This window comes from Poecile atricapillus, chromosome 6 (assembly GCF_030490865.1).
Source record: "Poecile atricapillus isolate bPoeAtr1 chromosome 6, bPoeAtr1.hap1, whole genome shotgun sequence".
Taxonomy (NCBI): Eukaryota; Metazoa; Chordata; class Aves; order Passeriformes; family Paridae; genus Poecile; species Poecile atricapillus.
The window spans coordinates 28,848,717-28,862,621 of record NC_081254.1 but is presented as its reverse complement, the minus strand read 5'-3'; the positions used below and the strand labels follow the sequence as shown (position 1 = coordinate 28,862,621).

General features: G+C 42.1%; 1 protein-coding gene across 5 annotated transcripts in view; it reads right to left on the bottom strand.

The window, feature by feature from the left end:
- SHOC2 (SHOC2 leucine rich repeat scaffold protein) overlaps positions 1–12,138 on the bottom strand; it is a 61,060-nt gene extending 48,922 nt beyond the window's left edge. The window contains exons 1-2 of one of the 5 annotated variants that reach the window (XM_058841237.1): positions 12,002–12,106; positions 11,120–11,270 (exon numbers count right to left, since the gene is read on the bottom strand). The gene's annotated coding sequence lies outside the window, so the exon portion shown is untranslated. Of the gene's footprint in view, positions 1–8,664; positions 8,767–11,119; positions 11,271–11,389; positions 11,414–11,612; positions 11,792–12,001 lie in introns of those variants that run through there. The other 4 variants (XM_058841236.1, XM_058841239.1, XM_058841240.1 and 1 more) reach the window with 4 other exon arrangements.
- Positions 12,139–13,905: the final 1,767 nt, after the last annotated feature.

Genomic DNA, 13,905 nt, shown 5'->3' with positions numbered 1-13,905 from the left:
GAAATTTTAATTTTAAATGATTCTTGCTTTTTAAGGCTAAATTTGATCCATGCTTGTGAGGACTACCAGTTAAAAACGTGACTGAGAAAAAGGTTTTAACCACAGCCTCTGGTTTTGACACACTGTGTGCTCTCCTCTAAATTCCTCATGTCAGATCTGTGCAGATGATACTATTTCACTGCTCATTTTTCTCACAACCACCTTTTAGCTTATTTTACAGAGCAACACTACCACTAAATCCAGACCAGATGATCCCTGCCAACACTCAGACTCATCACTGTGGGCTGCATTACAGCATGATCTTACACAGCACCATCTCATTCCTACTTCTAGCATTTATCAATAAATCATTATTTTGATTCAGGAGCTCTTCATCTCTCTCCAGAACAATGTGGTATCTTCAAGTGATGCTTCTTTGCTTCCACTTCTTCTCATATTTATAGACACACCATAACTGGAGGAATGTGCTAGAAAATTGCCTATGCCCTCCATCCTTTAGCCATGATACCATTATGTCTAGATGGGACTACAAAGTGCTATCTAAGAAAAATTTCAGTGTCAAAGTATTTATTGCCCAAATAGCCCTTCCACCTGTCCTTTAGAAAAAAGGAAGCACATCATTGCTCTGCAAGGCAGCTCTGGCCTGTGGACTGCTTCCAAGCCACGCTGCCCTGCATGCTCCAACACATTAGTCATGCCTGCATATACAATAAATGAAGTTGCTAATCGAGATACAAAAGACTGAATGTTAAATAAAAAGAGATAACACAGAAAATCCAAGTTAGGCTGAAAAAATACCATCTGTTCCAGTTAAAATTTCTTCCTCATCTGTATTATCATCAGGAGCTCTCAATTCGTTATTTATTATTTCTAGATACTGTTTCAAATATTAGGAAGTTTGTATAAAAGCCACATTACTTAATTCAAGCACCACTACCTGTCACCAGAAGTTCCAAAACAAAAGTGGGAGTGATCCACAAGTGAGTTTGGTAAACTTCACAAAGTGTACTATATATATATATATATATGTGCAGATATAATTATAAAACCATAATAACAACTATGTCAGCATATCAGAGCATCTCACACTGAAAAGTGTGACCCTTAAAGGCAAATGAAAAGCTTGACCTAAAGGAACCACTTCCTTGCACTAGCTAATTACTCTGCTCTGTGATCACCTGCTTCAGCTTTCATTTGTCATTGCTATTCAAGCTGGGATATTTTATTTACATTTGGTAGCAAGCAGTAGGCAGTGGTAAAAGCTGCCCATTAATAATGATACTAATAATCAAAACCAAACAGTAGCCTTGTACAGAAAGTGCCCATGATCACAGGAGGTCAGAAAAAGGGCCTTACAACCAGCCTCCCACATCTGACTGACAAGATAACTTACAGTACTCACTAGCTGGTAATTAAGAGTTCTGGCAGCAAGGAAAATGAGAAGCCAAACAAATCCTAAATGCTGTGATTCTGGACTAATCATCTCTATAATGCATCAATAAAAACTTTATTTTGGAGTAGCTACCTGAAAAGTGATCAAAAACTGGTGAAGAGATTATTTCCAGCATAATTAATTTATTCTATTAATCAGGTTCTGCCCATTTACTTTTGGTAACTGAAAAACAGCACATTTGTAGTGGATTAATATATACACACACCTCAAATACTTATGGAAGAGCCATCAAAGTGGAATCCCACATAAGAAAATTTGTTAATTAGTTCCTTAGTTCCTAGTCTCTTTTAGTTGTAAACCAGGCTATACAACACTGAATTTACAATTTTTATGAATTTTAAAAATCATAACTAAGATATATCCAGAGCTGTTGCCCATCTCACCCTCCACTACATGAGAAAGTTGTTTAGACAGGAAAGAAAACTCTTGGAAGGAATTTAAAGAGTCTCAGCAGTAATTCTATACTCTGCACCTAGATGACTTGAAATTCAGTCCATCAGCTTTTACAGCCACATACAACCCAAGCAGAACGTTTTGCTCTTTTTGCTCACATGACATACAAGTCACTGCTCTATCACTGGAAAAGTGCATGAGAAAGTTCAAATCATTATTAATCTCTAGAATTTAGAAACGGCAACTTGAAAGTGACACTCATGTACAAACATTCCACGCTCTCTCCCCCTACTTTTATTGGAAAACTTTAATACCTCTAGACTTGCAAACAGAGTAATTCAATGATGGAAGCACACCAGGTACTTGGAAAAAGTTCAGGCATGCATACATACCTGAATGTGTGCATTAGGATGAATGGAAGCAGGATACTTCATCTTACCTCAGGATAAGGCAATACAGACAAGCAGTAGCAATGAGTAGCTTTCATGCTCTGTACACCCTTTTGCCTTGTATTAACTTGTTTCCATGTCACAAAATAAGACATTTACAGCCAAGATTAAAAAAAAAAAAAATTATTCTGGACCATTTCCTTTTGTCAGAAGATACTCCAACTATTAATTATGTAGCTTCAAAGATGAATAGGGAGCAAAAATCACGTTGTAAAAGTGCAAAGCAACATGAAAATTAGTAGAAGCAGCTCTAGAGCATACTTTTAGATTATCATGGTATACAATGATCAGCTTATATTAAATGCTTCTGAAAGACAGGCAGCAAGCTGGCCCAAAGAACCAACAATGTGCAAACTGTGGAAGTCTCACTGCTAACATAAAGCAGGTTTAAGCAGAAAAAACCAAACAAACCAGTTTCAGCAGACACTGAAAATCACAGGACTGAAATCTGTGACAAACACAGATTTCTCATTCCAAGACTTTACAGGTTGAGAACACAAAGATTTGCCTACAGAGACTGAGGGTGTATGTCCACAGTTTATATACACCACGAGCTTAGAAGTTGAGAGCACCTTTCTTTTAGTGTTATTAATACAGAGGATCATTAAGAAATAAGAGGTCACATACAGACTACAACCATTTCAGGATCCTTTCAGGACACATGACTACTTGTTACCACACTGCACATTCGAAGATGCAACACGCTACTCTCCATGGTCCCCACAGCCAACAAAGATCTCACTGCAGCCATGGTTTTGTGCCCATTTGCCTTGCTCCATCTTCCACTTGGCTGGGAGGAGTGAGGAGTCTGGGGTTGGGATCCACCTCTGTTCCTCAACCATGGTCAGCTTGGCGTCTCCATGCCACGTCCCAGGACGGGGTTTCAGCTCCCACTGACTCACAGGAGGGAAGGCAGAGCTGTCCCACTGCCACAGCTGCTGGTAAAAATCTCCCCTGCAATTTGTGCCTTAATTTCTCTAATGCAACAGGGATAGTGCACATCACATACAAAGGCGAGAAAGTTTATTCAAGACTATAAAAGACTACAAGGTCTTTTTTGATACTGCAACAGCAAACTCAGAAATAACTATGATTTTCTCAGGGCTTCTGAAGCAGAACACCTCACCAAAGGCAAACGTACATCTGGAGATGTGAGCAGCTGCTCTAGAAGAGAAAAACTAGTTCCTTGTTCTCCTCTCTCTATCTTTTATTTTTACACAATCTGATTTCGAGAAAAACATTTGGGTTTTTGTTACCACAGGAGGGCAGGAGCATGTAATGCTCCTGTCGATTTCTTCTTAGAGACAGCAGAACAAACAGTGGGAGCTGGAATGCAGAAAGAGCCAAGTCAGAGACCCGGAGCATGATGAAAATTCAGTCCTACCAGCGGAGTTAACTGCTTGTTAATGAAGGCGTATGCATCCCATCTGCTGACTACAGAAGAGCTGGAATGGTTTCAAAAACAGCCCAAGACAGACATACCATCAAATATGAGATGTGAACATTGTGATCTATACTCAGAAGTTTACCCTGTGGATTTTGGCAGGCCAAGTACAGACCCAGACACACACGGGCACTGAGACGACAGGACAGGAACTGTGTCCATGTCACACGTTAATTGTCACTGCCCAGTGAGAACAGCAACCCTTCCACTGGAATCTGTTTGTTCATTAATTCTCATTTCAGGAGAAAGTTCTGGCTTGCACCCAGCAGCTAATTGGTTCAATAAACAGCATCTCGGTTTAGAAGAAGAAAATATGATACTACAGTGAGAGCATGTAAATGAAACCTCGATATCTGGGTATGACTTAAGGCTTCTCCAAAGAGCTGCACTGTAAAGAGATAAGTTTTAGAAGACAAGACAGGATACAGTCTAAATGCAATAACAACTGCCAGCATTTATCTGAAGAATTCTTATGGAGAAAAGATAAATTACTACTGTAAAGATGTCCCTAATGATGACCTAAACCACAGAAAATAAATTTATGGATGAAATCATGGCAGGGAGACACACAATCTATCTTTTTGTATTTAAATTCTGAATTACAACTCATAGGTATAATATTTAAACTTTTGTTCCCTCCTAGCTAGGCCTGCCACACACAATGTGCTATAAAGAAAGCTGCCAAACAATTTTTTGAATATTCCAAAAAGCAAATATGTAGCCCACCATGAAAAACAAATACAATTACCTGAAATCTGTGATCATCTGCACACTGTCAGAGAGTTCAAGAGACCTGGACAGACTTACCAAAACAAAATCTGCTGCACAAAAACAAGTTCCCAGGTATTCATTTGTGCTATTTAATAATATGAATTTCCCTTTTCATGAAATCTAGAATTTTAAATTCAATAAAGCTTATGCAACTGCTAGTATTATAAAATTATCTTTAATAAGTAATATTTTTCGTTTTGTAAGTACTGAACAATAGCCATTAGATTTGAAGAATTATTAGAAAAGTAATTGTCACAGATTTAACATATTAACAAGAACATTTGAGCTGAAGCTTCATTTTACCCATACATCCCTTCAATAAGAAATCTGTGCAAATCACCCCAAATGATGCATATTATATATGCTTGGCTTTAAACCCTTTGATTGTACAATCTTTTCTCTACATGAACCATTTTTAAAAGTCATGTACTCTAAGTGCTGCATCAGAAGCAACAACAAAATGGGTTTTCATGGTAAATCCTTCATATTCTGCTATGATCAGCATTTTGCAGGACTACACAGATGAATTCTCTGTTAGCCCTTCACTTCCTTGTTTAGGAGGTCACTTTTGTGCACTATTTCTTTTTATAAAGATCTATTTTTGACTGCAGTGGACTTTTGTTTACATATTAAGCCACCTGATGCCTCCAGGAGACATATAGTTTGCTAGTGAAGTCATTTTCTCTCTGCTACACACAGTGACTCCATGTAACTACACGCTTCTAAACAGGAGTTGGTATTTGCAGCAATCTGCAAAAGACTCCTGGCTGTGCAGTTATCCCTTGTAATTAAAAGAAACGCACAGTTCTGCTTTTCTGCAGCGGAGGGGGAAGGGGAATATAACAGAGCACAAAACTCTAACACCACAATTTCAGAAACACAGCTTCTCATCTAATGAAGAGAATAATGATCGCTCAATTATTTCTTTGCTTTGGACAACTGCAGGTTGTTTGGGGGTGTTGAGTTGGGAGAAAAGCACTGAGAGAGATTACAAGGTGTTTTGTTTTTTTTTTAATGAGGATGGAATAGTGCTAGATTAGGTCTAACACAAACAAAGAAATAAGACTGAAGCTAAGAGTCAGAACTTTTCCATGGTACAATGTACTTTACTCAGCACCTGCAGTTGCACTGTACACAGAGCTCTAGCTAATTACCTACAGACTAACTACAACCTTCACTACTGTGCAATATAGGCTTTAAGTTGTGACACACTGAATAGCCTTCTTTTGTTTAAAAAAAAAGAAAAATAGATGCAACAGTTAAGAAACAGTAAAAAAGTGCACTTTTTTTTTCTGTTCTAAGCACTTTGACACAGCAGGACTATTTCCTCCCAGGACAATTCCCGATAACCACGATTAATGCTGTGTATTACAAAACAGATTATAACTTACAGCATCAAAAAATTTACAACAGTCAGAAATCTTATTATATAGGAGAGTGGACAGTTCACGTGCTACAATTACACAGACTACCACTACTGGCAGTCACAGGACAGAAGCCTCATAACAAAGAGAAAGCAAAATCCCCTATTTGCCAAGATATTAAATGGCTGGGACACAGGCAAGAGAAAGGAAAAGAGAAAAGTTCGACTCCCCACGATCATTGCTGCACCTCAGCTACAAACAAATATCAGGCCCTGGTTGTTTTGGCTGCCAGTCAGGTATTTCTTCATAAAAGTAATAAATACACTTACTTTTCTTCCCAGTCAAAACAACATGCCAGACCAATGGATTGCTCTGACCATTCAAACCTGTCATGAAATAACTCCTAAATTTCTGATTTAATAATAATTTCTATGAGGATGGAGACACTGAAAACACAGATATAAATACAACAGCAAATCCTGAAGTAGTTTTGCCATATTTTTTAATGTACTAAACCAACATTATCTGTAATAACTAAGAGATAATTGAAATCCATATATATCTGTAAATGGAGTACAGATACACTACAGCTTAGTGTTCACAGGTATTTGGGTTTTAAGATTATTTTTATGCTTTCACATAACGTTATTTAACCTTGCATTTTCATGCCCATCACTATAAATAGTTATTCTAAACTTCTAATAGACACAATTTTTTTACAGGATAAGTGTTAAAAGTACTGTATTATAATAATACATATGTTGTTTGCAGCACTATGAAGAATAATTCATATGTAAGTGAATCATCAACCATCATATAAAAGTCCTAAGTAAATTTAGGATTCCTGCAATACTATCACTCACTGTTTCAGAAAACAGTTTTTGTAATTTTAATTCCTACAACAAGCTCATTCTGCGTATCCTTAACCTGAATAACTCATGCTGCTTTAATACATGCAAACAAGTGGAAGAGTGACAAGCTACCAGCATCAGATATATTAAAAAAAACCCTAACATTTGATTTAAAACATACCTTTCTTGCTGCAGTTTTCATACACTAAACCACATAAAACAGAGTGAATCCTAGGATAAAAATGGATTAGCCAAAACATATAAATAATAGTTTCATGTACTACCCTTCCCAAAATTTGATACATTACATCAATAACAAGTCTACAGCCACAAGAAAAGCTGGCATTCTCTGATATTAAAAAGTCTCTATGCATATATTAATCACTAAGAGTCAAGTACGTGATACTAATCACTGTTCTTTTTAACAACTCTGTAAAGCAAACTTTTGAGAGATAGGTGATGGCAATCTGCCACCAGTTCCCAAAAAGAGTGTCTGCTTTCAGTCACATCCCTGTATCGACACTTAGAATAAGTCAACAAATGTTTCAGCACCAAAACAACGGTGGCACAATGTTCCACATTCCTTATGTAGAAAATATTCTCACAGGCATCCATAGGACTTCTGGAATTAATGCAAAACGAAATCTCAAGCAAACATGTTTTGCAACCCCAAATATAGTGAGTTTAGAAATAGTTGGTGAAAAACTGCTCAAGCTCGAATTTTTTTTGCCTCAAAGTGCATGTATCAACCTGTGGGCTGAAAGGAGTGGGAGACTAGAACATGGCTAAGTTAAAATTGCACCTCATCACAAACAAGCCTCACTATTTAATAAGGATGCACTTCAGAACCCCTCTCCAAAGCAATACCAACCTCGAAGATCTGTGCTACAGAAAGAACCTATTTTAAAGCCCAGCAGTCAAAGCAGTGAGTGAATTGAGATGTGCTGCAATATTTATGCAGCCATTATAATGCAAATGCGGAAGGTATTAGAAAGGCTATTTGCATTGGTGCACAGCCCCTTCAGTCTGCGCACAAAGCCGAGAGAAAGAACAATTAGGATGCATGCATAACAAAAAGCCTCCGAGCACAGGGCAGGCAGGTCCACTGAACCGGATACAATATCTACGGGATCAACAGGGCTCCATGGAAATACTGTCTGCTGGATCACACCGTACCTCTTGCTCATTGCTCATGCTTAGAATATGAAGCGTCCTTGGGCACAAAAGCACGCAGAGGATTAGCACAGCAAAGGTGAGCGCAAGCTACAACCAATTTAATGCGAGCACCAGCCTCATGTCTCACAAGAGAGCAACTGGGCTGGAGCACAGCTCCATCCCCAGGGCTGCTCCTCTCGGCAAAACCCCACCACCACTAACACACAGCAGCAAACTTTCAACTGGGCTAAAAAATAATAATAAAAAACGGGTACATACTTTCCTGTGGCAAAAAAAAAAAAAAAAAAAAATAAATAAAAGCTCTCCAGCTCTGGTTGAGACAGAAAGAGAGGCAGGCGTGCAACCCAGGATCTAATGCACATCCACTGAGAACAGACTCCGCTTTTGTAGAAAAAGCAAAAAGCAAACTAATAAACTCAAGTAATTCCTTTTTATTTTTCCAACGTGTACACCTTAATGGCAAAACAATACTAAAACAACCAAGTATACAGGCAAGCCAGATTGTTTTAAGAAGTTCTTCGACCGTACATCCTAATATTTATCTACACCAATTCACAGCCTTTTAATATATCCTCACACCAGTCAGCGTATCTGCAATTATTTGATGGGCTCTGTTCTCTCATTTCTCTTGTACAGCAATACAGATAAAGTACGTCTTAAACTGCAACAATCTTAAAACAGTCTAAAATCACCACGCGGCACAAACTTACTTTTTAAAAGAAATTATAAACTGTCCATAATTTCTATACAAAAGATATATTACCTGGATGTTAATGATGGAAAAAAATCTTAGTAATTAAAATCCCCTTTTCATCCTCGGTATATTGAAAATGTCTTTACTGAACCAAATTTGTGTTGGAGAATTCCCAGATTTATAATAGTACATGGATGTGTATTTCGCAACAGAGTCAAGGCAAAGCGATGCAGCAAAAAACAAGCAAATTAAGGTCAATGGCTAATACTGCAAACATTACCTTGCTTATTATAACAACCTGTTACATTTTATCCCGGTCCATTTTGTAACACAGCAAGACCACTGTATCAAACAGACCAGACTAGGTCAGCCAGTAAGGTTCCCACTAAAACGAGAGTTCTTTCTATCTGTACCATCAGTTGTAACTAGCTTTTTAATCTTCACTGCTCTGTCCTCCCCAGCCCTCTCACACACACACAAACCCACCAAAAAGTCAGAGGCAGAAATATCTCCTCTGAGATGCAGTTGCATGCAGTTAAAATAAATACAAGGTATTATGACGACAGAACAGAAAGCAAACCTTCAATTAAAAGAGCATCCACTGAAAAATAAAACCAAAAGCAATGAGCCTCGAAGCGTTCTGGGTGGGAAATGCCACTGGCCATGCTGAACCGGAGGGTATGACAGGCTGGACATGAGGGTATGGCACCAGCTTTTCCTGCCCCAGGAACAGCACAGACACCCCAAACCCAGGTGCTGAGGAGGGCAGGGGCAAGGTGGGCACCACGGACAGCCATTCCTGTGGTGTCACATGGGAAGGGACAACGCTGTCCTCCCCTCCCAGGCACAGAAGTTTTCATCTTCCCTCAGACACAAAGGCGAACCTGCTCCTTAGAGAGAGACGCAGCTCCTTCCCAGCACCCACCCAAATTCTCCACAGTGGTATTTTGGAACCACTGAGGTCTCTCAAAGGCAGTTTTATTTCCTTGCTACCATACTAAACCTTCCCAAAACAGAGCTTTGTTATTCACTGGGCTTCCTCAGCCTTGTCAAGAAGGGACCGCAGAACGTGATCCTTATTTCAAACATGCAGAAGATGCTTTGATAGCCCAAATTCAATTACCATGCATGAGCACCATGCCCACATGCAAACACCTACATCCACCCATCTCACGGGTGCTGGACACAGGTCAGCAGCTGCCAGCTCGCACGGTGACAAGCCAGGACTGCCACACACACGCTGCTCCAGTAGAAACAAGCTTTTCTAGAAAGCCACAGCCAAGTCACAATCAATCCAAGGGCTTCCTAAAAGGCATACGCACAGCAGAGATCTTGCAAGCAATTAATTTCTGTACATAGGCTAACAGCGCAGGAAGACAGCTGGAGAAAATATTCCTCGTCTGAAGGAATCCCTTCAATCACACAAAATTCCTGGAGGAGAATACACCAGTCAGTGCGATTTAAGTGTCAACATAACAAAGGAACGCCCCTCCCAGCACCTCCTGCCTTACAGATATGCCACGCTGCACCGGGAACAGCAGCTACTCACAACCAGAACTGCTCATCGACCCTCCCTTGCCATCACCACAAACAAAAAAATGCTGGGGATTGTTTCTAGAAAGAGCAGATAGAGGGACGTGGAAGAAGTCAGCATCCTCTTTGAGGATCCTTCAGTATTCCTTAAAGGAAGGTTGTGGACACAAGGAGAGCTTTGTCTGGAATCATCTTTGTGTATTTCAAGGTTACATATAAAATTAGTTTTGCCTAATATACATGCTTTGCCTTGCCACATGTACAGAAATGCTGATGGCTAAAAACAGCTTAAAATTAAAGGAATACAGCTTTAAATTAGTAAAATAATCTCCCATTTTACTCATCCAGAGCAAAGAATAATTACATAGAAAAACAAAATAGCAAAATCCAAAACATTCAAGGGGAATTAAAATGATAAGGGTGTTACTAAAATTAAAATGTATGCACAGTAGTGTAATAATAAATTCATAAGATACTGTAAAGCTTTCCCAAAACCAGACTAGGTTTATATCAAGATCACCATACAACATATGCCTGAAATATGTCTGTAAATAAGTGTGATTTAATTTGACCACCACCTACTTTAAGCCCTTGATTTTATAAATAGAAGTATATCATAAAGACTAGCGATTAAAAAAAAAAAACCAAAAAACCAACACACACAGCTTAGAAGGTAAAAACAACACTATATAAAGTCAAACATGCAAAAAAGAAATAGTAGAAAATTAAGACCCTGAAGGTAATTACTGAAACCATCTTAATTTCTATTCTAGTAGTCAAAAAAAAATCCCCACCAAGTACTGCAGCAATGACAATACACAAAATTACAACTCCTTGATCATGAATATCCTGCCTCAAAAGTCTGCACATGTGCAGATCTCAACGTTTCCACAGTCCCATCTCAAAAACACAACTCAAAAATTACCAGCGCTATTTCAGCACTTCGCAATTGTTTTCTCACACACTGTGACTTTTTATTCCATGTCCATACCTGCTCCTAAATAGGATGGACAAGTGAAGCAGCAGCACAGTTTCACCAAACTTTAGCTCTGCTGAATTGCTGTGTAGCTCACGCCCAGTCGCGATTTTAGTCAACGCGGCCGTTCACCTTACTAAGGTTACTACAGCTTTTGAAGCATTTCCTAGAGAAAGACACGAACAACTCGGTGAAGACGCCTTCTACAGCCACAAATACACGCGGGAAGCTGTCACACAGCTTTTGTCTGTCACACCTCTCTGCTTTAAATACCGGGAAAATCACCTGGCTAGACAGGAAGGCGACGACTTTTGAAACCAGGTTCTGTCTCTGTGGCTCCATCAGAACCGCCACAATAAATACATCGGGTGAAACAGGAAAAGAGCCTCACGCCTGTGCGAGAGGGTGGGGGACCGCACTGACAAGGGCAGAGGCAGCTGCAATCATTACCCGCACGCCGGTAATCATTACCCTGAGCGCCACTGCCACTACACACACACACACACACCAGTTCGCTTCAATTCCTCACTGCCAGCTCTCGGCACCGGGAGCTGGCGGGGAGGAGGAGAGGTGAGGCTGTAAGACGGAGCTTCCTCCTTTCTTTTTGTTGTTATTGTTGTTGTTGTTGTGGCGGTCGCTGCCATCGCCCGGCAGCCCCTCGGCCGAGCCCCGCGGGGTCGATGGCCGCCCCCAGCCCGGCCCAGCCCGCCCCACCTGCGCCGGGCCCCGCGGACCGGGCGGGGCGGCCCCGCCGGGGCGGGCACGGGCTCCCCGCTGGCCGCCCCCACCTGCGCCCCGGCCCTCCCCGCCTTTGTGCCCGCGGCCTCCCGCCGCCCCCGGCCGCCGCCCGCTGTCAGCTGCCGCCCGCCCGAGCCCCCCGGCCCGCCCGCCCCGTACCGTGCGGCTCCGCCATCCTCCCGCGGCGCGCTCGGCACCCGCTCCGCGCCCGGCCCTGCCCTGCCGGCCACCGTCTGTGCGCACCGAGCCGTCACGGGACCGCCCGCCCACGGCCCTCCCGCGGCACTCGGGGCGGGCCCGCCGAGCGCGGACACCGAGCGCTTCCAGGTTACGGCGGAAGCGCCGCGTCGCCCGTGGCGACGGCGGGAGCGGGGCCGAGCGGGGCCGAGCGGGGCCGGGAGCTCCCGCAGCCAGGGCCGGCTCCCCGCGGGGCTCGGGCAGGGCTCCCCTGCGCTGTCCCGGCGCCGATCGCGGCTCCCGTGGGTGGGTCCCCGGCCCCGCACGCCCCGCTGGAAGCTGCCGGCATGTCCCCGGGTGAGGAGGGCAGCCCGTAGCTCCGTCGATGACCCACCGCAATTCATTAACCTGTTAGAACAAACAGGACGTGTTTTCCTGCCGGTCCAACAGCCGGGCTGGCGAGTCGGCCCCCAGCGCAGGCAGGATCAGGAATGCCGGAGGGATGGGTTGGTGTGGGGCAGCTCCCCTCAGTGCTGGGCGCTCGGGCACAGCCGCCCGCCCTCGCTGCACGGCGCCTTCAGGGCTGAGACCCGCCGGGAAAATGCACGTGGGACCGCGACATTCCCGTGTCTCCTTTCTCGACAAAATCGGGACCGTCCCCAGCTGGCAACTACTGTAACCTCGGACCAGTTTGCTGACACGTCTTCCTGTAGGACACATCTCAGGCTAAGTCCAACCAAGCTGCCTTTGCACGGGATACGTGGGAGCTGCAGGAAAGGGCAGCAGCCGTTCAGAGGGTGACAACCACACCTCTGTGTAGACAAATACACTCAAGTGTGACAGAGCACCTGCCATCAGTTGCCCTTTCATTTAGGATGGGCTTTAAAATCAAGTTTTTTGACGACTTGTTAAAACAGATCTTTCAGTATTTTGCTGAGAAAGGTTTAGCTTTTTGATGCTAAGTTCTCAGGTGGTTGCAATCAGTTCCCCTTTCAAGCCTAGATGGATTCTAAACTGCAGTAGTATCTCAACTTTATAACTTCTAAAATACCTTCAAATTAATGGAAGTCTACTAATTGATCTCAGTACTTGCTAGTCTGGACTGGTCCCACCGGTCACGTTCAGCAGCTACTTCAGCAGAATCAAAACCATGTGCAAATTTGGGAGCCATTTCCTACATCAGATAGTCAAATCTGAGAATCTGCTATTTCCACCAGATTTTTTACAACTTTTGGCAATCATCTGGGCTGGTTTCAGTGAAACAAGGCTATTCACATTCAATTATCAAATACCAAAATTCTGCCAATTGCCTTTATGTGAGTCTTTGACAAACCAGACAGTTCAATGTGGTTATGTGGGCTTTTACTAGTAAATGCTGGACAGCATTAAAAGCAGAATCAGATTTTTGGCATATTGGATCACAAGACAGAAAGCAGTTGACATTTCCTAGTGACGATATTTCTTAAAATGACGGGATGTTTATTTGCTGTTATTAATCAGTAAAACTTCATTGTGGACAGTGCAGGATCCTCTATAAGACATGGAAATATACACTTTGTCTTGAGTCTGAAAAAAATGTTCCTTGTGTGACTTAATTGAACACAGTCATTTGCACTAAAAGACTGTAGTGTTGTAGGGAGGATCTGAATGTTTTGTTGGCCGTGTACCTTTACATTTCTCAGGCCCTTTGTGTGCAAAGTGTCACTGCTCAGTTGCCTTAGCACTGAAATATTTACAAAGGATACATGCTACATGTACTCTTGTTCTGTTAGAGTCTCTACTTCTGTTTCTACTTGCTTTGCTTTAAAAAAATATTATTTAAAATCTAAAGAAATGTTACTTCATACTCAAAACCCCCGATTTGTTCTGAAAAGCTGATATAAAGC